This window comes from Rhinopithecus roxellana, chromosome 5 (assembly GCF_007565055.1).
Source record: "Rhinopithecus roxellana isolate Shanxi Qingling chromosome 5, ASM756505v1, whole genome shotgun sequence".
Classification (NCBI taxonomy): Eukaryota; Metazoa; Chordata; class Mammalia; order Primates; family Cercopithecidae; genus Rhinopithecus; species Rhinopithecus roxellana.
The window spans coordinates 164242790-164270264 of NC_044553.1; the positions used below are offsets into that span (position 1 = coordinate 164242790).

The 27475-nt window shown below is 49.3% G+C and overlaps 1 pseudogene; it reads right to left on the reverse strand.

The window, feature by feature from the left end:
• Positions 1-11101: 11101 nt before the first annotated feature.
• Positions 11102-12387, reverse strand: LOC104673022 (annotated as a pseudogene).
• Positions 12388-27475: the final 15088 nt, after the last annotated feature.

Sequence of the window (27475 nt, forward strand, 5' to 3'; positions counted from 1 at the left end):
TTTCTCAGTCTGCACTCCCACTGCCGTGCAGCCCCTGCTGGCCCATAGCACTTGCCCAGCTGAAGGTGACCTAAGGTGACCGACTCACTTGTACTCATTGCTTGTGAAATAAGCTGAATGTGGAGCTCATTGGAAACACGTGTGGCAAAGTGCATGCGCCTTGAGGAAACCTTTCTCCCGCCCTCATGAGTATCCGCCCCAGGGAGTGATTTCCCTGAGAGCTGGTCCGTGTGGCGTTCCCTCAGTGAACACTTTCTTTTTTTTGAGATGGAGTCTTGCTCTGTCGCCCAGGCTGGAGTGCAGTGGCCGGATCTCAGCTCACTGCAAGCTCCGCCTCCCGGGTTCAGGCCATTCTCCTGCCTCAGCCTCCCGAGTAGCTGGGACTACAGGCGCCTGCCACCACGCCCGGCTAGTTTTTTGTATTTTTTAGTAAAGACGGGGTTTCACCGTGTTAGCCAGGATAGTCTCGATCTCCTGACCTCATGATCCGCCCGTCTCGGCCTCCCAAAGTGCTGGGATTACAGGCTTGAGCCACCGCGCCCGGCCGTGAACACTTTCAAGGCTGCTGTGGGAAGTTGCACACAAACGGCTGTTGGTCCTGGAGGGGATGGTGAGGCGGGGTGGGCCTGTGCACCGGATGCCAAATCCACAACACCAGGAGGCAGTTCTCACCGCAGGAGCCACACAGCAGGTGCGGGCTGGTCTCCCATCTGAAACCTGCACCCGTGGGGTGCACCTGAGTGACCCCCGCCCCCCGGGGCGTCTCTGGAACGCCTCCTAGGAAGAGAGGGTCCATGCCTGGATGGAGACAGGTATCACACAGGTGCGTGCGGTGGAGTGTGATGCAGGGAGGTTGGTGCAGGGCCACACAGAGAGACCCCACTCAGGCAGGCCTTGGGCTAGGGTAGGCCTCACCACGTGACGTTACGGAGGGACTGGACCGTGGCCACGGCTGGCCTGTAGGTGGGGGGCAAACATATTCCTGGCGGGTAGGGCCTGCCCTCGAAGCTCACCTGCCTGAGATCCCCATCTGGCTGGGGCAGGCGGGAGTCTCCGGACCTTGGCGCCAGCGGAGCCTGCAGTGTCGCCGGATGGCCACAAGGGAGCTCCCGAGCCCGGCGCTCGGTCCCTGTGAGGAGGGAGGCGCCGGGACCCGGCTGTGAGACCGAACCTCCCAGTGGGGCCCCGACCCCGACCCCCACAGGACCCTGCCCGGCCAAAGGCTAAACCTGCCCCAGCCCCAGGCTGGGCTGATGTTCCTGACCAGAACCCGAGCCCGATTCTGCTCACTGAACACTCATCCGCTCCCTTGCCTCTGCCTGCCCCGGCAGCGAGGGCCTGGCCAGTGGGTTGCTGTCACCTCCCGTGTCATCCGTGTGTCACCTCCACGTCACCCCTGCATCAGCTCTGTGTCACCTCCCACATCACCTGCATCATCTCGCATGTCACCTCCATGTCACCTCCCGCATCACCTCCTGTGCCACCTTTGTGTCACCTCCTGGCTGACCGTGGCCCAGCAGCATCTCCCCTGTTGCAGTGCCCGGAGAGGCTGCAGTTCCAGGGGTGGGCTAAGGAAGGTGGTGCCTCGACATGGGCCCTGAGTGACTCCTGGAGCGGATCCCACCTCCCCACCAAAACCCGAGCAGGAGACCACCCTTTGCTGCTGAAGCCACTGAGCTCCTGGGGCCTTTGTTTTTGCAGCAGAGCCTCGTCCCCCTGACTGACACATCTCTCACAGTCCCAGGCCCTGAGCGCAGGTCCACACTGAACCTTGACACTCATCGCAGACTGACCCTGGCTTGCCCTGGGTCACACTCAGGCCAAGACTCCGACAGCCTGGCCCGGTGGAAGCTCCCCAGCTTATCTCACTCACACTGTTGTCCAGGGCCCAGCCTTATGGTGATATCTGCCGCAAGAAGGCTGGGACTCTGTCCCACTTGTGTTCAGGAATGAGGGACCCTGACTTGGTCTCTGCTATCAACACATTACAAACATCACTGGGCATTACAAAAGGTTTCCAAGGGCTGGGTGCTGTGGCTCACCCCTGCAATCCCAGCACTTTGGGAGGCTGAGGCTGGAGGATTGCTTGAGCCCAGGAGTTTGAGACCAGCCTGGGCAACGTAGTGAGACTTTGTCTCTACAAAAAATTTAAAAAATTAGCCAGGCATGGTGGTGTGTGCCTGTGGTCCCAGCTACTCGGGAGGCTGAGGCAGGAGGATCACCTGAGCCCAAGAGGTCAAGGCTGCAGCAAGTAGAGACGGTGCCACTGCACTCCAGCCTGGGCAATAGAGCAAGACCCTGTCTCAAAAAAACCCACAAAAAACCCAAAGAAAGAAAGAAAAAACCCAGATTTCAAAGAATTTAAACTTATTCATCCAACACAAAGCAGTTCTTCACAGGCACACTTTAAACTTCGAAATTCTTTGCTCTCCCCATGCTTGGCTGATTGGGTCTGGGGCAGGCAATGGTGCTCACTGGATCCAGTTTCTGACAAATCTGAATTGTGACAAGCTTCAGAACTGGCCCAGATGATCAATTTTCATGTAAGTTAAGGTATCCTTCTTGTTCCCCAGCTTTTAGGTGATTTATTTTATACTTATTTATTTATTATTATTATTTTTGAGACAGAGTCTTGCTGTCTCGCCAGGCTGGAGTGCAGTGATGGCATCTCAGCTCTCTGCAAGCTCCGCCTCCCGGGTTCAAGCGATTCTCCTTGCCCCAGCCTTCTGAGTACCTGGGAATACAGCTGCATGCCACCACGCCCTGCTAATTTTTTGTATTTTTAGTAGAGACGGGGTTTCACTGTGTTAGCCAGGATGGTCTCGAACTCCTGAGCTCAGGTGATCCACCCGCCTCGGCCTCCTAAAGTGCTGGGATTACAGGCGTGAGCCACCATGCCCGGCACTTTTAGGTGATTTGATAATACTTTTTTCCATTAAAATTTTATGATGATACATAATATAGAATCTATGTAAAATGATGTCCATATATTTATGCACATACAGCCCCCTTTGAGAAACAGAATATGAGGGCCTTTGGTCCTGCCCAGGGCAAAGAAAGTTAATAAAAAATCAACTCTGGGCCGGGGGTGGTGGCTGACACCTGTAATCCCAGCACTTTGGAAGGCCGAGGCAGGTGGATCACTTGAGGTCAGGGGTTCGAGACCAACCTGGCCAACATGGTGAAACTCCAACATGGTGAAACTCCATCTCTACTAAAAATACAAAAATTAGCCGGGTGTGGTGGCCATGTCTATAGTCCCAGCTACTTGGGAGGCTGAGGCAGGAGAATCACTTGAACCTGGGAGGTGGAGGTTGCAGTGAGTCGAGATTGTGCCACTGCACTCCAGCCTGGGAGACAAGAGTGAGACTCTGTCTCAAAAACAAAACAAAAACAAAAACAAAACAAAAATCAACCCCGGGCCAAGTGTGGTGGCTCACGCCTAGAATTCCAGCACTTTGGGAGGCTGTGGAGGGAGGATCCCTTGAGCCAAGTAGTTCCAGACCAGCCTGGGCAGCATGGCAACACCCTGTCACCACAAAAAATTTAAAAAATTAGCAGGGCATAGTGGTGTGCACCTGTAGCCCAGGTCCTTGGGAGGCTGAGGTGGGAGGATCTCTTGAGCCCAGGAGGTGGAGGCCGGAATGAGCTATGATCACACCACTGCGTTCCAGTCTGGATGACAGAGCAAGACACTGTCTCAAAAAAATGAAACAAATCACCCTGGAGAAGCTGCATGCATAGGAAGACATATTGACTCCAGTGGCAAACGCTTAGGGCTGCAGAGCCCCGGGCAGGCTGGATACTGTCTTGGCCCCATGTGGGGTGAGGGCTGCAGACTGGGTGAAGGCCCCGGGGAGGTGGAGGGAACCCTCAGGAACCATCTCCCTGCCTTCTGCTCTCACGACTGACCCTTTCTTGGCGAAACTTGGTGGGGGCACCCGGGCCTCTGCCGCTGGCATCCTTTGGGTGCTTCCTGGTGGTGGCAACGCTGTGGGGAGGAGTTGGGGAACCTGTGGCCAACGCAGCTCCGGGAGCTTTGTCAGGCTGCAGGGCACCTTTGGTTCTCCCTTCCCGACCCTCTCTGCCCTTCTCCTTTCTGCTCTGTTTGTCAGATTTTTTTTTTTTTTTTCTCATTTTGATTCCATTTTGCTTCTGACAACTTTCCCAAGACCGTTGTCCCTCCAGAGGCGGCTGGGTCCACACAGCTTCCCTTTGTGCTGGACCCTGGCCTCGCTGGGTTTTGGGCTGCAAAGCTTGGATGCTGGCAGCCTCAGGTTCCTGCACTGACCCTCGCGGTTTCCGCATCCCACTCATCCCACTCTAACCTCTAGTTCCTTTGGAGATAGACCTTCCATGGAAAATCCCAAGTTGGAGCACACCCGCCGCGTTTCCATTCCCTTGCCCGCCTACTCCGTCCACGTCTCCCGGGCTGGGCTGCAACTGTGGAGACCACCCCCTCCAGCCTTCTCCATCCTGGAGACGGGAAGGTGAAGCCTGGCTAGAGGGCAGCCCGGTGGTGCGGCAAGAAATAGGAAGGCTCACCGGCTGAGCCAGGGTGGCGAGGCCTCTCTGCTCCCTCTTCCTCTCTCCAAAGCTTGCCAGGACCCACCCAGACCGGGCTGTGGCCTTCAGCACTTCCCCAGGCCACACCGGAAGTCAGAGGAACTGAGCCGCTCTGGGGGACAAACCCTCCCAGGCCAAAGTAACAAGACGCCTGGCGAGAACAGCGCCCGAGAGAAAAACAGCGCCCTCCACAGCATGACTTGTGTGCAGCAGGAGGGTCAGAAGCTCTGGGCAAAGAGTTGAGGATAAATGCGGTAACATCCTTGACGTATTAAGGAAAGATACTAGCAGCAGAAAGCGATAACAGGGAGCACAAAGAACTAAGTAGGAATTTCAGGTATCAAAGAATGATTGAGAAAAATGTGGTAACTGAAATACAGTGGGACAGGCGCAGCGGAGGAAAACAATCTGCAAAGTGACAAACGAGGGGAAGGAACCCTGGCAAAGCAGCCGGGGCACAGGAAGAAGGACAGGGACTGTGAGGAGAGAAGTGGGTGGGAGGACAGAGCAGAAGAAAAAGGTGAGAGGGATTTTCAAACGTTAGGGAGGAAAGACGCCACAGAATTCCAAAAGGTGATATGAGGAAAACCGGTACCTAGTCACAATTATATTAAAATTTAAGAATATTAGAAAAAAAGGGAAAATTTAAAAAAATTTGAAAAGAAGGAAAGAGTTTTAATGAGAGAGCAGGTCGTGGATAAAGGGTAAGAATCACACCGACTTCAGACCTTTCAACATGATTCAACAATGCAAAAAGACTACATATTATTTTTAAGGTATCAAAAAAAAACCCCACTTTATACCTACCATTTTTTTTTTTTTTTTTTTTCTGAGACAGGGTCTTGCACTGTCACCCAGGCTGCAGTGCAGTGGCTCAATCACAGTTCACTGCAGTGTTGAACTCCTGTGCTGAAGCAAATCCTCCCACCTCAGCCTCCTGAGTACCTAGGAGCACAGGTACGTGCTACCACACCTGGCTCATCTTTTAATTTTTTGTAGAGATGGGGTTTCCTTGTGTTTCTCAGTCTGGTTTTGAACTCCTAGCTTCAAGCAATCATCCTGCCCCAGCCTCCCAAAATGCTGAGGTTACAGGCATGAGCCACCATGGCCAGCCTACACCTATAATCTTATATCCAGCAAATTTTTAAATTCAAATGTGAGGGTATAATAAAAACATTTTTAGGCAAAAGAGGCCTCAGACTACTTGCTGTACAGAGACCCACATTGAAAACACTGTAGGAAAAAGTTCTCACGAAGGAAGGGAAAATCCCAGGAGCTGTTGCAAGAGATACAGGAAGTAACGAGTACAGGTTATTGTTAATATCATGATATATACCTATATAATATACTGTGGATAACAGCTAATATTTTGAAAATGAAAAATTGATAATATGTCCACAATTACCCATAACCAAAATTCCAGAAAATATCAATATGATGCTGGATGTGGAATTAATCAAGGAACTAAGATTATGCTAAAGCATATATCTTGTTGGGAGAATATGAATTATATTTATGAATTAATATATTCAGTAAATGAGTAAGGTAATTACAAATTAATCTTAAGAACAATCACTATAAAAATTATAAGTACAATTTTTTAAACCAGTGGAAAAAAATGTAATCTATTCAGTGGAAAACAGGAAATATGGAAGAAACAAATAAAAAATAGCTTTGATGATATAACTAAATTGTAATACAGTTGTAATCACAATAAATATTAATGGCTTAAACTGATCAGTTAAAAAATAGAGATTCTTGTATTGAGATTAAAAAAAATTGGGATGAGACAAAGCTAAGCATAGTGGCAGACACTTGCCTATAGCCCCTGCTACTCAGGCTCAGGAGGCTGGGGTAGAGGATTGCTTGAGTCCAGGAATTTGAGTCCAGCCTGGGCAACACAGCAAGACCCTGTCTCTGAAACAAACAAATGAACAAACAAAGAAACGAGCCCTCCAAGAGCAACTTTATAATTAAAACAAAAGAAGACACAAGTTGAAAAATAGAAGGATAGAAAACTATGAACTAAGAAGGTTGTCATCACAGTTATAGCAGGGAAGCTAGGAATGGAGAGGGATTCTGGCCATTGAATGCTTAGACCTGGAAGTTCCATACATCACTTCTCAAATATCATTGGCCAGAACGAATGACAATGCCAAGGGGTGAGGGAGGAGTAACTCTGTGCTCCTAGAAGTAGAGAACCACTGAATATGAGCAATATTTACTGCTACCACACACACACACTCTTAATATAAGATAAAAAGAAAACATCACAAATCAATGGGACAAGATTATTTATAAATGGTATTGGCAAAATGGACTCACTATACAGAGAAAAATAAAAACTGGGCCTCCACCACTTGTTCCATATGAGCGTGGACTTGAGCCAGATTATAGATCTGTGAATTGTTATAAATTAACTATAAAGTTAATGCTAAAGAAAGGAGGATCACTTATTGATGTTGGAGCAGGGAAAAAGTTTTAAAATAAAAATTTGGAAGCACAAATCATAAGGCAAATAATTGAAAAGATAGCTTCCATGAAAATTCAGAAAATACTTCCTGACTGTTCTGTGCTTGCCTTTCCTCACCTATAAAATGGGGGTTAATTTAACTAAGGGGTTGAGAACTGCCCCCAGGTCATTGTAGGTACTTCATGTGGAGATATTATAATAATCAGTATTTCATGCCCTTTAAAACATCTCTAGTAATGCTTTTCCCCAAAACATCAATTTTGCCTGAGAGTAAAATGCCACAAAACTCACAAAAATGTATGTATGCATACACTACTGTATGCCTGGTTTATCTTTTCCCCCCAGCTCTTCTGTGTCATTTTGTTTTGTGTGTGTCTTTTGAAAAACCACATAGCTGGATTAAGAACATCCATCTTTTAACTGGAGAATGTAGTCCATATCTTTTTATTTTCATTAGTCATATTTATTTCTACCTCCTTATTTTGTGTTTCTATTTATCTTGCTTTTCCTCAGTATCTTTTAAATTGTTTCCTTATTTCTTTAGGAGTTATTTTCCTCACTCAATCTTTCTTCTTCTGATTTAGAAGTTATACATTCTGTTTCTATTCTTTGTGAAACAATTTTTAAATTTTATTTTTTAGAGACAAGGTTTCACTTGTCACCCAGGCCAGGTGCAGTGGTGTGCTCATAGCTCACTGCAAACTCAACCTCTTGGGTTCAAACGATTCTCTAGCCTTAGCCTCCCAGTAGCTAAGACTACAGGCATGGGCCACAACACCTAGCTAACTTTTAATTTGTTTGTAGAGACAGGATCTTGCTGTGTTGCCCAGGCTGGTCTCAACCTTCTAGGCTCAAGTGAGCCTCCTGCCTTGGCCTCCCAAAGTGCTGGGATCATAGGTACGAGCCACTGTGCCTGGCCCGGCATCTCGTTTTTATGTGGTATTGAAAAGCTAAACATATTTGGGTCTGTTAATCACATGAGAAGCTGTACTATGAGGAAGCACATGTTTTTAAAAAGTATGAAATGTTAATCTACAGAATGCTGGTGACAGACAATTCACAATTTCTAAGGATTAAAATTCTGAAAATATATGTAATTAAAACAATTAGAATAATAAAGAAACTTTGTATGCAAAATATATAGGGAGTAATTTTAGTAAGAAAAGTTATAAGACATGAGGTTGTGTTTTCTGTTAAAGGAAGAGGAGTAATATTAATCAATTATGTACTGAAAGATAATGACTGGCTGTTTCAGAATAAGAGAGACAAAAATGTAAGAAAAAGCAGCTGAGGCCAGGGGCGTCTGTAATCCCAGCACTTTGGGAGGCTGAGGCAGGTGGATCACCTGAGGTCAGGAGTTCGAGACCAGCCTGGGTAACATGGTGAAATCCCATTTCTACTAAAAACAAACAAACAAACAAACAAAAATTAACCAGGTGTGGTGGTGCATGCCTGTAATCACAGCTACTTGGGAGGCTGAGGCAGGAGAATTGCTTGAACTCAGGAGGCAGAGGTTGCAGTGAGCTGAGATCGCGCCATTGCACTCCAGCTTGGGCAACAAGAGGGAAACTCTGTCTCGAAAAACAAACAGAACAACAACAACAACAACTAAAAGAAAAACAGCTGATACATTAAAAGAAAAAGATTGTGAAAGGGCCAGGCACGGTGGCTCACGCCTGTAATCCCAGCACTTTGGGAGGCTGAGGCAGGTGGATCACATGAGGCCAGGAACTAGAGACCAGCCTGGCCAACATGGCATAACTCCATCTCTACAAAAAATACAAAAACTAGCCGGGCGTGGTGGTACATGCTTATAATTGCAGCTACTGGGGAGGCTGAGGCACGAGAATCACTTTAACCCGGGAGGTGGAGTGAGCCAAGATTGCACCACTGCACTCTGATCTGGGCGAAAGCAAGACTCTGTCTCAAAAAAAAAAAAAGTTGTAAAAGGATTGTGGAAAAGGGATCTTATGTGGTCAAAGTTGGCTGTGATGGGATTTATTTATTTTTTTGAGACAGAGTTTCACTCTTGTTGCCCAAGTTGGAGTGCAGTGGTGTGATCTCGGTTCACTGCAACCTCCGCCTCCTGGGTTCAAACGATTCTCCTGCCTCAGCCTTCCCAGTAGCTGGGATTACAGGCACCCACCACCATGCCCAGCTAATTTTTGTATTTTTAGTAGAGACGGGGTTTCACCATGTTGGCCAGGCTGGTCTTGAACTCCTGACCTCATGATCCACCTGCTTTGGCCTCCCAAAGTGCTGGGATTACAGGTGTGAGCCATTGCACCTGGCTGGATTTATTTATTTATTTATTTATTTATTTATTTATTTATTTATTTATGAGACAGGGTCCCACTGTGTTGCCTAGGCAGGAGTGCAGTGACACTCAGCACTGAGGCCTGGAGGCCAGGCTCAAGCAATCCTCCCACCTCAGCCTCCCAAGTAGCTGGGACTATGGGCACACGCCACCATGCCTGGCTAATTTTTTTTTTTTTTTTGTATGTTTTGTAGAGACAGGGCTTCCCCATGCTGTCCAGGCTAGTCTCAAACTCCTGGGCTTAAGTGATCCACCCTCCTTGGCCTCCTGGAGTGCTGGGACTACAGGTGTGAGTCACCTTGCTCAGCCTGGATGGATTTATTTATAAGGTTTAATTAAAATTAGCTTTAGTATTAACAGTTCAGTGATGCAAAAGTAGAATTTGGTCTTCTCTGTTAAAGTGACAGTTTCCTGGAATATTGGTCTGCTCTTGATTATGGAAAGTTTTTCTTTCTTTTTTTTTCACCTTGAAAAATACATATTTACAGGAACAATTCCCCATTTTCTGGGACTCTTTAGAAAAAAAAAGGTCAATTTTGGGGAAGTAAAACAAACAGTGGAGACGAGTGTAGCACCGTCCCCCAAATCACCAATCCCCAGGTCCTGAGGCCTGGGCTGGGCCAGGGCTGACAGGTGAGTCCAGCAGTCTTTTGAACCTACTCTCTCCTACCTAGAATAGAGACAGGACAGGCTTTATGTCCCCCATTCCTCCCTCCCAACTCCAGGGACATTGAAAGGGTCCTTCGTACCCACCTGCAGGAAACTGGGGAGCTGGGAGAGAGGGATCTGAAAATACACATTTGGTATCATAAATAAACACTTGTGGGGAGAGGCGGCAGGAAGATACCCCCCCAGATCCCTTCCTTCCCACCCACCCCACCAAATATAGGAAGAGATGACTCCCTCTCCCCTATTGAAAATCCCCATTTAAAAATAGATTATACTATCAAAATGGCAGCAGAGGAGAGACAGGGAGACCTAGAGTACTGGCTGGAGGGGCCCCCCAGATGGGGACCACCCCCAAAAATCCCCTCCACTGGGGGAAAACAGGCAGGACCCCAGGGAGTTTGGCAGACAAAGGAATGGCTTCTCAGGGGGAAGAACAAAGGGACATTCCTTCCTGGCCAAAAAGTTGGTTGAAAAAGGATAAGCTGTCTGAGAGAAAGGCTGGGGAGGTGGAAACTTCTATTTCAAGGGGGCGATTCTTCCTTGGCCAAGACTCCCAACCCATTAAATGGTACAAATTCTTCCTGGACCCCTGAGTATGGCCAGGAATAATAGAACGAAATAAACTAACTCTTCTACTCACATCCGAAAATGCAGACAGGGCTCCCTCATCTCCCCAAGCGCAGGCTGAGGAATAAAGAAAGGTCTAAGCCAGACCCTGATTGTCTTGTCTTGGGGAAAAAAGTGGGGAGGTGGGGGAGATGTCCTCACCATCCTAAAAGGTTAGGTCAGTCGCCTCCCAGTGGCCTTCAAAAAATAAATAAACAAACCGCCCCTACCACTGAAGTAGGAAACGTGTAAGGGCAGCCACTGGGGGACGGACAGAAAAGAGAGAAGCTGTGGCAGCTGTGTGTTTTCTGTGGAGGAGTTAATGAGAGTTAGTTACTCCTGGGAGTAATTCTTCCCAAGGATCCCCACCCCACCACAATCAGAGCATGAGTCTTTCAGTTGAACTGTTTCTCCTTGAGAGAGCATGGATGGAGTGACCCCAGAAGGGATGATGGTGGTGATGGTGGCAGTCATGGCTTCTGGGGCCCTGGGGAGAGCATCACCGGGTCGAGAGGCCACCCACGCTGATGGAAGGGGTGTGCACCTGGGCGCTGCCACTGCACGGAAGCTGGCAGGAGAGCTTGGCCGGGCTACGGGGCGCAGTGGGACTCGGGGTGCTCCAGAGTGAAAGCTGGGAGGCAGCGAGCTGGGTGTCAGCAGCACCGGGGTCAATGTATGCGTAGGAAGCAGGGACGGGGTGGGCGCCGGCCTCGGCGCCGGGAGGCCGGAGCCAGTATCCGATCCTGGGGTCCGTTCGGGTCCCGGCCCGCCTAGCAGGCTCGGGCTGAGTGGAAGCTCTAGGTCCCGGGGCTTCCGGCCCTTCTGCGGCTGGGAGCTCTCAGGGCTGGAAGCCGCGTGGCCGCCGGCTGCCCTGCGGTGTCCGTAACGACCGGGGCCTCCGGGCTGGCACGCCCTCCCGTGGAGGGACTTCGGGCTCGGCCTTGGCGGTTTCCGGCACAAACCCTCTCGCTCCCGCAACTTCCGACTCTTCCTCGGGCCCTTCCACTCTCACGCCTGGGGGCAGAGGCCGGCCAAACCCGGCTCCACATTCAGCTCTTCCGATTTCAGGGCTGGGGCCTCGGGCCGGGTCAGGAGGGCCTGCGGAGGCAAGCCGGCTTCCTCGGCCTCCAGGCGGGCCTGCAGGCGGCTTGGACGGGTGCTCCTGCTCCCCGGGGGCGCTGCTGCTCCTGCGGGAGCGGCGTTGGGGAGCAGCACAGCAGGCCGAGGCTGAGGGGCGGCTGTGGCTGCAGAGACTGGATGGTGCAGGTGAAGTACCCGAGCGCAGGGACTTGTTCCGGCTGCTGCGCGCCAAACCGCCAGGGCCGGCCGTTCCTGCAGCCTCGGGCGTGCCTGGCTTTCCTGACACCGTGTTCCCCGGGGCGGCAGGTACAGCAGCAGGGGCCACATTCGCCATGGCGGAGCTAACAGACACCGCGGGTTGGGGCGGGCAGTCCTCAGCGGAGCACCCTGCGACCTCAGGATAGGACACTGACTTGTAGACGAGCTTCTGGCCGCCCTCCTTGCGGATGATGTTCCTGTCTTAGTAGTACGGCAAGGCCCGGCTGAGCTTGTCGTAATTCATGGTGGTCTTGTTCTTGCGTAGCCCCCACAGCCGGGCCGCCTCCTCTGCATCCACCAGCTTGAATTCACCACCATCCCGTGAAGTCCAGGCGAGGTGGCCATTGCCTTGCTCTCTTGGCAGCTGCAGCAGAGACTGCCACAGCGTCACAGATGCGTCCATCGCTGGGGGAGCGCTCACGCCATCCGGGGGTACCTGTGTGTAGCGTGGCGGTGGCGCTGGCAATGTTGGCAGCTCCGGGGGGCGGGGGCTCCATACACTGCCCCACCGCCCCCCAGGCCTGGGTTCTGAGGCGGCGGTGGCGGTCTGAAGGATTTTCTTTACCTTTTGAGCAATTGGCCTAGGAGACTAAGATTTTTGTGTTTCATCAAGATAATGTCTTGTGCTTCACGTTGTCTTTCATTATGTCTGATTAATGAAAAAGAGCTATTTTTTTTCCGCAAAGATACTTTTCTGAAGTAGAGAGCTGCCTTTGACTTTGCAAGTCTCCACAACATATAACAAGACAAGCATCAAAAGTAATGATTTGGGGCGACTTTGCCCTGGTTACATTAATAATGAGATGTGGGGTAGCTAAGGGAAAGAGAGGAGGACAGGCCGATTAGGCTTTTTTCTTTAACGTTACTCTGGTGGGGACTGGTCCTGGGATGAAGGTCCATGACTTTGGAGAGGGCAAGGCCTTTTTGCCTCGGGTATGGTGGGCCCACCCCTTCTCAGCGGTCCGACTGCCATCTCCGTCGTTAGGAGCACCAGATAAGGTCCTTCCCAGGTGGGTTCACGCTTTTCCGCTTTCCAGCTTCTGATGAGAACGTGATTTCGGGGCTGGTGTTGGTGAGCTGGGAATTCAAGGGAGGAGAGAGTAGAAGACAGACTGAATACACAGATTTTAAGAAACTGATCTTTTGTCTCAAATGTTGGGAGGTCAGTAGTGGAACTTAAATAAGGCAACGTATAAAGCATTTCATGAGGGGATAGGCCGGTGTCTTTTCAGGGAGCAGTTCGGACCCTTAACAGGGCAATGGGAAGACACTTAGCCCATGGTAACCGGGTTTCTAGAATTAATTTAGGTGGGCGGGTTTTTAGAGTCTGCTTCATTCTTTCTACTCTTCCTGGTGAGGGTGGATGCCAGGGAGTGTGGTATTCTCCCTTTATTTCTAGTGCTTGGGTTAGCCCTTTAATAATGAGCCTGGTAAAGTGGGCCCCATTGTCTGAATCAATGGTGTCTATTAGTCCAAACCTGGGTATTGTACGTTCTAACAGGGCTTTGACGACATTACTGGCTGTTGCATGTGGGAAGGGGAGAGCTTCTGCCCAGTGGGTAAGGTGGTTTACTATCACTAGTAAATACTTGAGGTGGCCTATTGGGGGCATTTCAGTAGAGTCAACTTGGACGCTTTGGAATGGCCTTACCCCTGGAGTTTAGGCCGGGCATGGTGGCTCCTGTCCATAATCCCAGCAATTTGGGAGTTCAAGGTGGGAGGATCGTTTGAGACCAGGAGTTCAAGACCAGTCCTGGCGACTTAATGAGACCCTGTCACTATAAAAAAAATAAAAAAATTAGCCAGGTGACATGGCACATGCCTGTAATCCCCACCACTCCGGAGGCTGAGATGGGAGGATAGCATGAGCTTGAAAGGTGGAGGCTGCAGTTAGCCATGGTTGCACCACTGTATTCCAGCCTGTGTGACAGAGCAAGAGCCTGTCTCAAAAAAAAAAAGAGAGAGATTTTAAACTAATTAGGCTTTTTTTTTTTTGAGACAGACTCTTGCTCTGTCTCCCAGGCTGGAGTGCAATGGTGAGATCTCGGCTCACTGCAACCTCTGCCTCACGGGTTCAAGTGATTCTTGTGCCTCAGCCTCCCAAGTAGCTGGAACTACAGGTGTGTGCCATCACGCCCAGCTAAATTTTGTATTTTTAGTAGAGATGGGGTTTTGCCATGTTGGCCAGGCTGGTCTCAAACTCATGACCTCAGGTGACCTGCTCACCCCAGCCTCCCAAAGTGCTGGGATTACAGGCATGAGCCCCTGCGCCTGGTCTAACTGGGCTTATTTGATAAGTAAAGTTATAAGGAAAACATTATAAAGTTATAAGGAAAGCAAATAGTATTTGATGCTACATCTTTAAATTATATTTTTGGAAATGTTATTAATGAGTGCCTCAGAAATTATGTGGAAATCCCAGAAATCTGATAGGTCCTGGTGTAATTTTATCAGCCATAATTTCAGATATTGTGTTAAAGTGTTGTATGTTACAGAAATAACCAGATTTCCTTGTCAGTTGTATCATTATTATAATGAACTCTCATCACATCTTTAAAAATGGCCATTTTAAGCCTTTGCCATTCAGTTACTGTTTTCCTTTGATTCTTTTCTAAAGTCATTTGCAATTAGCTACAGACAAAAGTGGCTTCTTCTTCAAGGAGATTCATGAAAAAGACTGACAGTTACTCCGAAATACAGACTGCTGCTGATGGCTTTAAGATTCTACCATTGGACTGTGTAAGAATTTTCAGAAATGGAATGAGAAAACTAATGTCATGAAACTCCTAATCCAGCACAAACAGAACAAGATTTAATTACATGGGACTGAATGAACCAATCAGGATAATTTTTGTTTTTGAGATGGAGTTTCACTCTGTTGCCCATGCTGGAGTGCAATGGCGCAATCTCGGTGGAGTACAATGGCGTGATCTTGGCTCACTGCAACCTCCACCTCCCGGGTTCAAGTGATTCCCCTGCCTCAGCCTCCTGAGCAGCTGGGATTACAGGCATGCACCACCGTGCCCAGCTAATTTTTTTGTATTTTTAGTAGAGACAGGGTTTCACCATGTTGTTCAGGCTGGTCTCAAACTCCTGACCTCATGATCTGCCGGCCTTGGCCTCCCAAAGTGCTGGGATTACAGGTGTGAGCCACTGCACCCAGCTGAGGATAATTTTTAAATGACTTTTTGTTGGAAATATTGCTGGTTCTTTAATGTTTTGTTTTCCAGATTTTAGAAAACTTTTTTTCCCTTAAGCTGTCAATAGTTTACAGCAATTTGGTAAGTTACACCTTTGCGAACAGAGATGAAACAAGTATTTTCTCCCTTCCTAATCCCTCCAGAACCCCAGAACGAATAGTGAGTGTTCTTATTGAGGGCAGCCAGCCCCTCCACACCTGTGGGTATTTCTCGTCAGGTGGGACGAGAGATTGAGAAAAGAAAGAAGACACAAAGTGTAGAAAAAGAAGAGTGGGCCCAGGGGACCGGCGCTCAGCATACAGAGGACCCGCACTGGCCTCAGTGTCTGAGTTCCCTCAGTATTTATTGACTGCTATTTTCACTATCTTGGCAAGGGGAATGTGGCAGGAGAACAAGGTGATAGTGGGGAGTAGGTCAGCAGGAAAACATGTGAGCAAAGGAATCTGTGTCACAAATAAGTTCAAGGGAAGGTACTATGCCCAGATGTGCATGTAGGCCAGATTTATGCTTCTCTCCACCCAAACATCTCGCTGTAGTAAAGAGTAACAGAGTAGCATTGCTGCCAGCATATCTCATCTCCAGCCACAGGGTAGTGTTCTCCTATCTCAGAATAGAACGAATGTACGATCAGGTTTTACACCGAGACATTCCATTCCCAGGGACGTGCAGGAGACAGTGGCCTTCCTCTTATCTCAACAGCAAGAGCCCTTCCTCTTTCACTAACCCTCCTCAGCACAGACCCTTTATGGGTGTCGGGCTGGGGGACAGTCAGGTCTTTCCCCTCCCTCGAGGCCATATCTCAGGCTGTCTCAGTGGGGGAAACCTTGGACAGTACCCAGGCTTTCTCGGGCAGAGGTCCCTGCGGCCTTCCGCAGTGCATTGTGCCCCTGGTTAATCGAGAATGGAGACTGGCGATGACTTTTACCGAGCACACTGCCTGTAAACATATTGTTAACAAGGCACAGCCTGCACAGCCCTCATCCCTTAAACCTTGATTCCATACAGCACGTGTTTCTGTGAGCACAGGGCTGGGGCTAAAGTTACAGATTAACAGCATCTCAAGGGAAAACAATTTTTCTTAGTACAGATCAAAATGGAGTTTCTTATGTCTCCCTTTTCTACATAGACACAGTAACAGTCTGATCTCTTTTTCTTTTCCCTACACTTGTTTTTATGACGATAGAATTATTTATAAAAGTTCAATAAGAATCTGTTCTCCTTGTAACAGGGCACAATCACAGACACTGATGATATTACCAAGGCTTTGACTGGAACGTCATATCTTCAGATATGGCCACACAGCTTTAAGGAACTAGGGTTGACTTTATGGAGCTGATAAACCCCCACTTGGAAAAACTGGCTTGAGGGTTCCCGGTCTTGCAGGTTGAGTAAAGCAGCCCAGCAACCTCAGGGCATTTTGGGGACTGTGAGAAGAAAGGAATTCATCCAGATCTACAGGTACCGAGTGCCAAGTCAGATGGCAAGTTCTTAGGTGCGACTTCCCAGCCTCAGGAGGCTTTACAGTTTAATCTGAGATTCTTTATGAAAAGCTCCAGCAAAGCAATTTTTGTTTTTTTTGAGCAGAGTCTCATTCTGGCACCCAGGCTGGAGTGCAATGGCGTGATCTCGGCTTGGTGCAACCTCCGCCTGCTGGGTTCACATGATTCTCCTGCCTTGGCCTCCCGAGTGGCTGGGATTAGAAGTGCACACCACCACACCCAACTAATTTTTTTTAATTTTTAGTAGAGACAGGGTTTCACTATGTTGGGCAGACTGGTCTCGAACGCCTGACCTCATGATTCTCCCTCCTCGGCCTCCCAAAGTACTGGGATTACAGGCGTGAGCCACCGCGTCCTGTCTCCAGCAAAGCAAATTTAAAGAGAGCCAGTGTGGTCAATTGCTTCTTGTTGCACTTATATAAACAATCAGGCCAAATTTAGTGAAACTAGACTTACTTTGCAAACATATCACTCCTATTTGGATCAACATTTATAGAAACATGGGAGTGACTGTGGAGAAAAAAATGACTCAATGGAAAACTGCAGGGCACCATGATGAGATTTCAGCCCTGTTCATTGTTTACGAGGTTTTGTTATTTATCTGCACACTGGACTGGATCTTGAATTTGTAGGGAAAGAAAGAGAGATCAGACTGTTACTGTGTCTATGTAGAAAAGGAAGACATAAGAAACTCCATTTTGTCCTGTACCCTGAACAATTGCTTTGTCCTGAGATGCTGTTAATCTGTAATTTTGCCCCAACCTTGAGCTCACAAAAACATGTGTTGTATGGAATCAAGGTTTAAGAGATCTAGGGCTGTGGAGGATGTGCCTTGTTAACAAAATGTTTACAGGCAGTATGCTTGGTAAAAGTCATCGCCATTCTCCATTCTCGATAAACCAGGGGCACAGTGCACTGCTGGAGAGCCACAGGGACATCTGCCCTGGAAAGCTGGGTATTGTCCAAGGTTTCTCCCCATGTGATAGCCTGAAATATGGCCTCGTGGGATGGGAAAGACCTGACTGTCCCCCAGACTGGAAACCTGTGAAGGGTCTGTGCTGAGGAGAATTAGTAAAAGAGGAAGGCCTCTGCCTCCTGCCTGCCCCTGGGAACTGACTGTCTCAGTATAAAACCCAATTGTACGTTTGTTCACTTCTGAGATAGGAGCAATACCGCCCTGTGGCGGGAGGCGAGACATGTTGGCAGCAATGCTGTTTTGTTATTCTTACTCACTGAGATGTTTGGGTGGAGAAAAGCATAAATCGTGGCCTACGTGCACATCCAGGGTACCTTCCCTTGAACTTACTTGTGACACAGATTCCCTGGCTCACATGTTTTCTTGCTGACCTTCTCCCCACTATCACCCTGCTTTCCTACCGCATTCCACTTGCTGAGACAGTGAACATAGTAATCAACAAACACTGAGGGAACTGAGAGACCGGTGTCAGTACAAGTCCCCCGTATGCTGAGCGCCGGTCTCCTGGGCCCACTGTTCTTTCTCTAGACTTTGTCTCTGTGTCTTATTTCTTCTCTCAGTCTCTCATCCCGCCTGACGAGAAATACCCACAGGTGTGGAGGGGCTGGTCCCCTTCATCTGCCGCCCAACGTGGGTGCCTTTCTCCAGGGTGAAGGTACGCTAAGAACGTGAGCGTTGAGGACAGTCGACGAGAGATTCCCGAGTATGTCCACAGTCAGCCTTGCGGTAAGCTTGTGCGCTTGGAGGAATCCAGGGTAACAATGGGACAAACTGAAAGTAAATATGCCTCTTGTCTCAGTTTCATTAAAATTCTCTTAGGAAGAGGGGGAGTTAGAGCTTCTACACAAAATCTAATTACACTATCTCAAACAATAGAACAGTTCTGTCCATGGTTTCCAGAACAGGGAACTTTAGATCTAAAAGATTGGGAAAAAATTGACAAAGAGTTAAAACATGCAAGTAGGGAAGGTAAAATCATTCCACTTACGGTATGGAATGATTGGGCCATTATTAAAGCAACTTTAGAACCGTTTCAAACAGGAGAAGATAGTGTTTCAGTTTCTGATGCCCCTGAAAGCTGTGTAATAGATTGTGAAGAAGAGGCAGGGGCAGAATTCCGGAAAGGAATGAAAAGTTCACATTGTAAATGTGTAACAGAGTCTGTCATGGCTTGGTCAACGCAAAATGTTGACTACAATCAATGACAGGAGATAATATATCCTGAAACATTAAAATTAGAAAAAAAAGGCCCAAAACCATCGGGGTCATCAGGACTAAAACCAGGATGGCCACCTCCTTCTCAGCAGAGTGAGTGCTGGGGGAGGGAGCCCGAAACCAGGCTCTCTGCGACTCGGCTCCCAGGGCCCATTATTGCCCACATGCAGTTCACTACGGTGAAGGAGCAATTCAGACTCGCCCTGCAACATCCTGTCTGGGTCAAACAGTGGCTGCTCCCTAAGGAAAAGTTGGGGGTGCTACATAAAATAGTTAAAAAACTATTTAAAAAAGGACATGTTTCACCCACTTTCTCTCCTTAGAATTCTCCAGTGTTTGTAATTCAGAAAAAATCCGGCAGATGGCGCATGCTGACTGACTTAGGAGCCGTTAATGGGGTAATTCAACCCGTGGGGGCCTCTCCAACGCGGCTGCCCTCTCCCGCCATGATTCCCAAAGATTGGCCTTTAATTAGAATTGCTCTGAATGATCTCTTTTTTACCATTCCTCTGGCAAAACAGGATTTTGAAACATTTGCTTTTACTATATCAGCCATAAATAATAAAGAACCAGCCACCAGGTTTCAGTGGAAAGTCTCGCCTCAGGGAATGCTTAATAGTCCAATTATTTGTCAGACTTTTGTAGCTCAAGTTCTGCAGCCAGTTAGAGACAAATTTTCAGACTGTTACATCATTCATTATGTTGATGATATTTGTGTGCTGCAAAAACGAGAGACAGATTAATTGACTGTTACACATTTCTGCAGACAGAGGTTGCAAACACGAGACTGACAATAGCATCTGATAAGATTCAAACCTTCGCTCCTTTCCATTACTTGGGAATGCAGGTAGAGGAAAGGAAAATTAAACCACAAAAAATAGAAATAAGAAAAGACACATTAAAAACATTAAATGACTTTCAAAAATTGCTAGGAGATGTTAATTGGATTCGGCCAACTCTAGGCACCCCTACTTATGCCATGTCAAATTTGTTCTCTAGCTTGAGGGGGGATCCAGAATTGAATAGTAAAAGAACATTAACTCCAGAGGCAACTAAAGCAATTGAATTAGTTGAAGAAAAATTTCGGTCAGCACAAGTAAATAGAATAGATCACTTAGCCCCACTCCAACTTTTGACTTTTGCTACTGCACATTCTCCAACAGGCATTATTGTTCAAAACACAGATCTTGTGGAGTGGTCCTTCCTTCCTCATGGTACGATTAAGACTTTTACATTGTCTTGGATCAAATGGCTACATTAATTAGGCAAGATTATGAATAATAAAATTGTGTGGAAGTGACCCAGATAAAATCATTGTTCCTTTAAACAAGGAACAGCTTAGACAAACCTTTATCAATTCTGCTGCATGGCAGATTGGTCTTGCCGATTTTGTGGGAATTATTGACAATCATTACCCAAAAACAAAAATCTTCCAATTTTTAAAATTGACTACTTGGATTTTACCTAAAATTACCAGACATTTAGAAAATGCTCTGACGGTGTTTACTGATGGTTCCAGCAATGGAAAACCGGCTTACACTGGGCCAAAAGAACGAGTCATTGAAACTCAAGATCACTCAACTCATACAGCAGAGTTGGTTGCTGTCATTTCAGTGTTACAAGATTTTAATCAGCCTATTAACATTGTTTCATATTCTGCATATGTAGTACAAGCTACAAAGGATGTCGAGACAGCCCTAATCAAATATAGTATGGATGATCAGTTAAACCAGCTGTTTAATTTGTTACAAAAACCTGTAAGAAAAAGAAATTTCCCATTTTATATTAGTCATATTCGAGCACATACTAATTTACCAGGGCCTTTAACTAAAGCAAATGAACAAGCTAACTTGCTAGTGTTGTCTGCATTCATAGAAACACAAGAACTTTATGCCTTGACTCATGTAAATGCAACAGGACTGAAAAATAAATTTGATATCACATGGATACAGGCAAAAAATATTGTACAACATTGCACGCAGTGTCAAGTCCTACACCTGTCCACTCAGGAGGCAGGAGTTAATCCCAGAGGTCTATGTCCTAACGCATTATGGCAAATGAATGTTATACATGTACCTTCATTTGGAAAATTGTCATTTGTCCATGTGACAGTTGATACTTATTCACATTTTGTATGGGCAACCTGCCAGACAGGAGAAAGTACTTCCCATGTTAAAAGACATTTATTATCTTGTTTTGCTGTCATGGGAGTTATAGAAAAAATTAAAACTGATAATGGGCCAGGATACTGTAGCAAAACATTTCAAAAATTCTTAAATCAGTGGAAAATTACACATACACCAGGATTCCCCTATAATTCCCAAGGACAGGCCATCATTGAAAGAACTAATAGAACACTCAAAGCTCAATTCGTGAAACAAAAAAAGGAAAAAGAGAGTAAGGAGTATAACACTCCCCAGATGCAACTTTATCTAGCACTCTATCTTTTAGATTTTTTAAACATTTATAGAAATCAGACCACTACTTCTGCAGAACAACAGTTTTACTGGTAAAAAGAACAGCCCACATGAGGGAAAACGGATTTGGTGGAAAGACAGCACAAATAAGTCGTGGGAAACAGGGAAGGTGTAACGTGGGGAGAGGTTTTGCTTGTAGTTCGCCAGGAAAAAAACAGCTTCCATTTAGGTACCTACAACTTACAGAAGACGTGGCCATCCACCAAGGAAGCGAAGCCGCCGACCTGGGACCGAACAAAGGAACTGACACAGTTAGCTAAGAAGAGCCTGTAAAAAACAAGGTCTACAGGTGTATCCCGCAGCTCCGAAGAGACGGCGACCAGCGAGAATGGGCCATAATGACGGTGGTTTTGTCAAAAGGAAAGGGGGATATGTAGGGAAAAGAAAGAGAGATCAGACTGTGACTGTGTCTATGTAGAAAGGGAAGACATAAGAAACTCCATTTTCACCTGTACCCTGAACAATTGCTTTGCCCTGAGATGCTGTTAATCTGTAACTTTGCCCCAGCCTTGAACTCACAAAAACATGTGTTGTATGGAATCAAGGTTTAAGGGATCTAGGGCTGTGGAGGATGTGCCTTGTTAACAAAATGTTTACAGGCAGTATGCTTGGTAAAAGTCATCGCCATTCTCCAGTCTCGATAAACCAGGGGCACAATGCACTGTGGAGAGCCACAGGGACCTCTGTCCTGGGAAGCCGGGTATTGTCCCAGGTTTCTCCCCATGTGATAGCCTGAAATATGGCCTCGTGGGACGGGAAAGACCTGAATGTCTCCCAACTCGACACCCATGAACGGCCTGTGCTGAGGAGGATTAGTAAAAGAGGAAGGCCTCTGCCTCCTGCCTGCCCCTGGGAACTGAATGTCTCAGTTTAAAACCCGATTGCACATTTGTTCAATTCTGAGATAGGAGCAATACCGCCCTGTGGCGGGAGGTGAGATATGTTGGCAGCGATGCTGCTTTGTTATTCTTCACTGAGATGTTTCGGGTGGAGAAAAGCATAAATCTGGCCTACGTGCACGTCCAGGCATAGTACCTTCCCTTGAACTTATTTGTGACCCAGATTCCTTTGCTCACATGTTTTCTTGCTGACCTTCTCCCCACTATCACCCTGCTTTCCTACCGTATTCCTCTTGCTGAGACAGTGAAAATAGTAATCAACAATCACTGAGGGAAATGAGAGACCGGTGTCAGTACAAGTCCCCCGTACGCTGAGCGCCGGTCCCCTGGGCCCACTGTTCTTTCTCTAGACTTTGTCTCTGTGTCTTACTTCTTTTCTCAATCTCTCGTCCCACCTGATGAGAAATACCCACAGGTGTGGAAGGACTGGCTCCCTTCAGAATTCTTCTAGTTTTCTCTAATATCAGGCCACAACTCTGCAAACTAATTTCTCCAATTTTTCCTTCACCGTCTGACTTGGAATCACTAAAATTTTAAACTGAAGCCCTGTGAGCTGAAATGGGACAAGTTGATGTAAACATTAGAGAAGTATTCACCACAGATCCTGTGCAGGCAGCTTCTGCAAAACACCTGACCTGCAAATCAGGAAGGCCCCTCAGCTGCCTACCTGGCTGCAGCTGAAGATGCTTCAGGCCCGGCGTCTAGAAATCTGGCCTGGTGCCCATGGACTCAGAAACTGCATTTCTGTTAACTTTGGTTTTCATTGATTTTCACAGAATCTCTCCTCTTTAAATGTCCAACTGCTAGCACCATGCAGCAAAATGTCCTCTTCTACCCAGTCCCAATAGAAAATCCACTTGGTTCTTAATGAACAAAAGGCCATCCAACAAGAAAATGGACTTATATTGTTCGAGGGAAATGAGAATGTCTCCTCTTTCCTTAAACAGGGTGGACTGACAGAGATTCTCTGCTTGGCTAAACTGCATTTGGGCTCTGGAACCTTGTCCTAGGCCTGCTTGCACTTCCTCGTAAGAAAAAGGCTTAAAAAAGTACCTGGTGGGGCCCGGGGCGGTGGCTCACGCCTGTAATCCCAGCACTCTGAGGCCGAGGGGGGCGGATCACCTGAGGTCAGGAGTTCAAGATTGGCCTGGCCAACATGGTGAAACCCTGTCTCCACTAAAAATACAAAAATTAGCTGGATGTGGTGGCGGGTGCCTGTAATTCCAGCTACTCGGGAGGCTGAGGCAGGAGAATGGCTTGAACCCGGGAGGCAGAGGTTACAGTGAGCCAAGATCATGCCACTGCACTCCAGCCTGGCTGACAGAGCGAGACTCTGTCTCAAGAAAACAAAAAACAAAAAACAAACAAACAAAAAAACCTGGCTAAGTCACTTTAAAGACCCACTCTTGACATCTGATCACCCTTGATCCTGTTTCTCCTCTTCCACCATCTCCCAGTCTGATCACCCTGGTCTGTCTTCAGCAAAAATCTTCCTGGGCTAGTTTAGCCGGAACCCTCCTTCCCTCCAATATTTCCTCTTGGGAATGTTCGTCCTCTGAGTTTACCCAGCTCCCTGGCTGTCAATCCCTGCCAGCCCATGCTGTGTTATGAACTGAGCCCCATCTCTCTCCCCCATGGCCGTGGTGGTCCCTGCTCCTGCCGCGGTGGTCCTGAGTCACGCCTGCCTCTCCGCGCTGAACAACTACCATGGAATACTTTTTTCTTTTAACATTTCTAAACACACTCTTAGGAGGCGCCAGCAACCAGCGTGCGGGAGTTAAGTCCCTCTGCCCTTTGGATGAAAGTGTCACCGGTTGTCCTGGTCTTGAGGGGTGGCTTTCGGGTGAAAACGGCCGGCAGATGGGAGTAGATGCTCGGAGGCTGCCCCAGGCGTCTTGTCTGCTCCTGGGTTCTTGAGACTCTCCTGTCTATGAGAACGTGCAGTGGCACGGGACGGCCGCCGCGGGGCTCCCGAGTCCGGCTCTAGAGTCTCTGCGGCCACGCGAGTGCACCTGCCCGGGTCGGCCCGGCTCTGACACACGCACACACACACACACACACACACACATATTTATTCATTTATTTTATATAGAGTCTCACTCTTTGGCCCAGGGTGGAGTGTAGTGGCGCGATGGCGGCTCACTGTAGCCTCCGCCTCCCGGGCTCAAGCGATTCTCCTGTCTCAGCCTCCCGAGTAGCTGGGACTACAGATGCCCGCCCCCACGTCCAGCTAATTTTTATAATTTTAGTAGAGATGGGGTTTCACCGTATTGGCCTGGCTGGTCTCTTGAACTCCTGACCTCAGGTGACCCACCCACCTATGCCTCGAAAAGTGCTGGGATTACAGATGTGAGCCCACTCCCGGCCTCCTTCTGGATCCTTCTAAAGTCTCTTTGCCTCTGGTGTTGGCAGCTCCATCCGCAAGCGTCAAGGTGTGGACGTGGAGTTTGTTTTTATTTATCCCGCTTGGGACTTGGCCTTCTTGATCCTGACGCGTCCTATTATTCAGCGATTTTGGAAAATTCCCAGCCACGGCCTCCCCCGACTCTGTTTCTCCTTTGGACAGAAGAAGCCCTTGCGGGAGCCTCCATCCAGCCTCCGTGGGGCTGCACTGGGGCTGGGTGGTGTCTCCCACTCTTTCTTCCGTGTTACCAGCTCTTGCTCCCGCGTGTCCTCTGCGCTGCCTGTCCCATCCATTCTTATTTTAGCCTCACCAATTACAGTTTTCAATTCTAGAAGTTCTTCGTAAAACTCTCAGGTCATTTCAAAATGCAACGTGCAGTAATTTCTCATTTTGCAGTAATATTTGAATAGCTTCCGTAAGTTTAAAAAACCTCTTGGCTCAGCGTGGTGGCCACGCTTAATCCTAGCACTTTGGGAGACCGAGGCAGGAGGATCATGAGCTCAGGAGATCGAGACCATCCTGGCTAACATGGTGAAACCCCGTGTCTACTAAAAATCCAAAAAAATTAGCCGGGCGTGGTGGCAGGCACCTGTAGTCCCAGCTACTCGGAAGGCTGAGGCAGGAGAATCGCTTGAACCCGGGAGGTGGAGCTTGCAGTGAGTTGAGATCACACCACTGTACTTCAGCCTGGGCGACAGAGCGAGACTCCTATCTCAAAACAAAACAAAACAAACAAAACAAAACCTCTTAAGCACACATTGCATATTCTGTCTGATAACGCAGACATTTCACTTTTCTTTGGGTTCTTACTCTATAGTTTCTTGTTTCACTGATTTTTGTTTCTGCTTCTTTAGGACTTTTCTGATTTGTGTGTGAGCCGGGTTCCTGGGATCCTCATCTGGGTGCGTCTTTGAGGCTTGCCTCTGAGGTCCACAGGCCCCAAGCCGGCCCTGCATGAGTGGATGGCAGAGCGCCTGCCCGGGAGCCCACGAGGCTGCGGGGCCGGGGACCCCGGGAACCCCTCAGCAGCAGGACTGCAGTGGCACAAGACGGCCACCGGGGGGTCCCGAGCCCAGCTCTGGGGTCCCTGCTGGGGTTGAGGGGCTGTGGCCGCAGATGCGGACCTGGCAGGGGGACCCCAACCCCAACAGGCTGAGCCTGCCCTGTCCCACCAGCACCCAGACCCCGATGTTGGGCAGGGACCTTCCTTTTCTTGTCCCGGCCCTCTGAGGTTCCTCCCCGGGGTGTGAGCTGATTCTGAGCACACAGAGGCCTTCCTCCTCTCTGGGGTTCTGGAGCCCCTGGGGGCCTGCAGGACCTGGACCTGGGCCTGGCTGTTGTCCTCTGTGCTCAGAAGGCTTCTCCCACCCGCCGACTTCCAGGCACAGCCCCCAGCCCCACGCACAGCCGCCGGGAGGGCATCCCCAGGGGAGGACCCTCTGCTCCGCAGCCGCGTCCCTTGTCCTCCAGGGACAGTGGCCGGAGGCTGGTGCCTCAAGCTCGTGCGCCCCGCGCAGTAGCCCCTGGGTCCATTCGTGACCATAGCGAAGACCCGCAGGCCCCGGGCCCGAGCCGGCTCCTGGGCAGGCCGCGTTCTGGGGCTTCCGCGGGAACACTGGGCCACGCCAGGAGGAAGGGTCCTAACCAGGGTCAGGGAGCATTGGATGCTGCCGGTAGAAGTGGGGGGTGCGGGGCCCCACCGAGGAACCCAGGCCAGCTTCCCCAGCCGCCCCAGCTGCAGCCCTGCGAGGCCAGGCCACAGCGTCCCCGCACCCATGGAACGCAGGACTTTGGCAGAGGTTGGGATCCCAGACCTCAGAGCCCGCACAAGCTGACACGTGTTCGCGGGAGCCACAGCCACCTCCGCTGCAGGGGGTGGGGAGAGGAGGGGATCACAGTGCTGGACACGGACTGGGCCCCAGCCCCAAGCCCAAGGCAGAGCCGGGGTCCGGCCCAAGGGCACGCCTGGCCCTGCCCCCTGCCCTTGCCCCACCCCCTGCCAGGAGCTGGGTCCCGGAAGCGCCCAGTGGTCGGTGGCGTGCGATGCTGCTGTCGGCCACACGGGGGCGCTAGAGTCTCAGAGGAGGCAGGCCGCGGGGCCCAATTCCAGGCGGTCGGGGTTGGGCTGGCGGTGCCTCGGGGTCCTCCCCAGAGGCCCGCGTGTGAAACCTCTGGGTGGGCTGGGCCTTGGGCACTGAGATGGGTGCTTGGGACACGGGCCTATGGGACCCCACACGGCCAGAGAGGCAGGCCCAGACAGCCCAGGGTGGGGGTCCCATGGGGGCAGGAGGGGTGAAGCCTGGGCGGTGGAGCAGCTGGGGCGTCCGGGGAAGGGCCTGGGGGGCAGAGGGGCGGCTCCCGGGACAGGGACGCACGTGGAGGGGCGGGGTTTGTGGCAGTCCCAGAGCCGCCTCACGGGAGGGGGTTCTGGCTGAAGTGCCCTGCCAGGGTCCTTGCTGAAGGCGGGCCAGCTTCACCTGGGGATGGTGGAGGATGAGGAAGCCAGTCAGATGGTGAGGGCGACCCTTATCGAGGGTGGTGGGTGTCGAGGGTGGGGGCTTCCTGCTACACTGTCTCAGCAGGGTTCTTCCTGAAATTTGATTTCGCAAGGAAGTGCACAGATGGCCCCTGGAGGAGCCTCAGGAGCCTAGCTGGGATTTGGTCCAGCAAAGCATCTTTGCTAATAGTAAGTTTGTAAGGGCATTTCAACCCCTGACTCCCTGACCTGCTCTCAGTGCTGACATTCATGTCGCAAATCGCCACTAGGGCCTCTGAGTGGGTAGAGCTGGAAATGTATGCACGTAAACATGCACACATCGCTATACATGCACAGGCA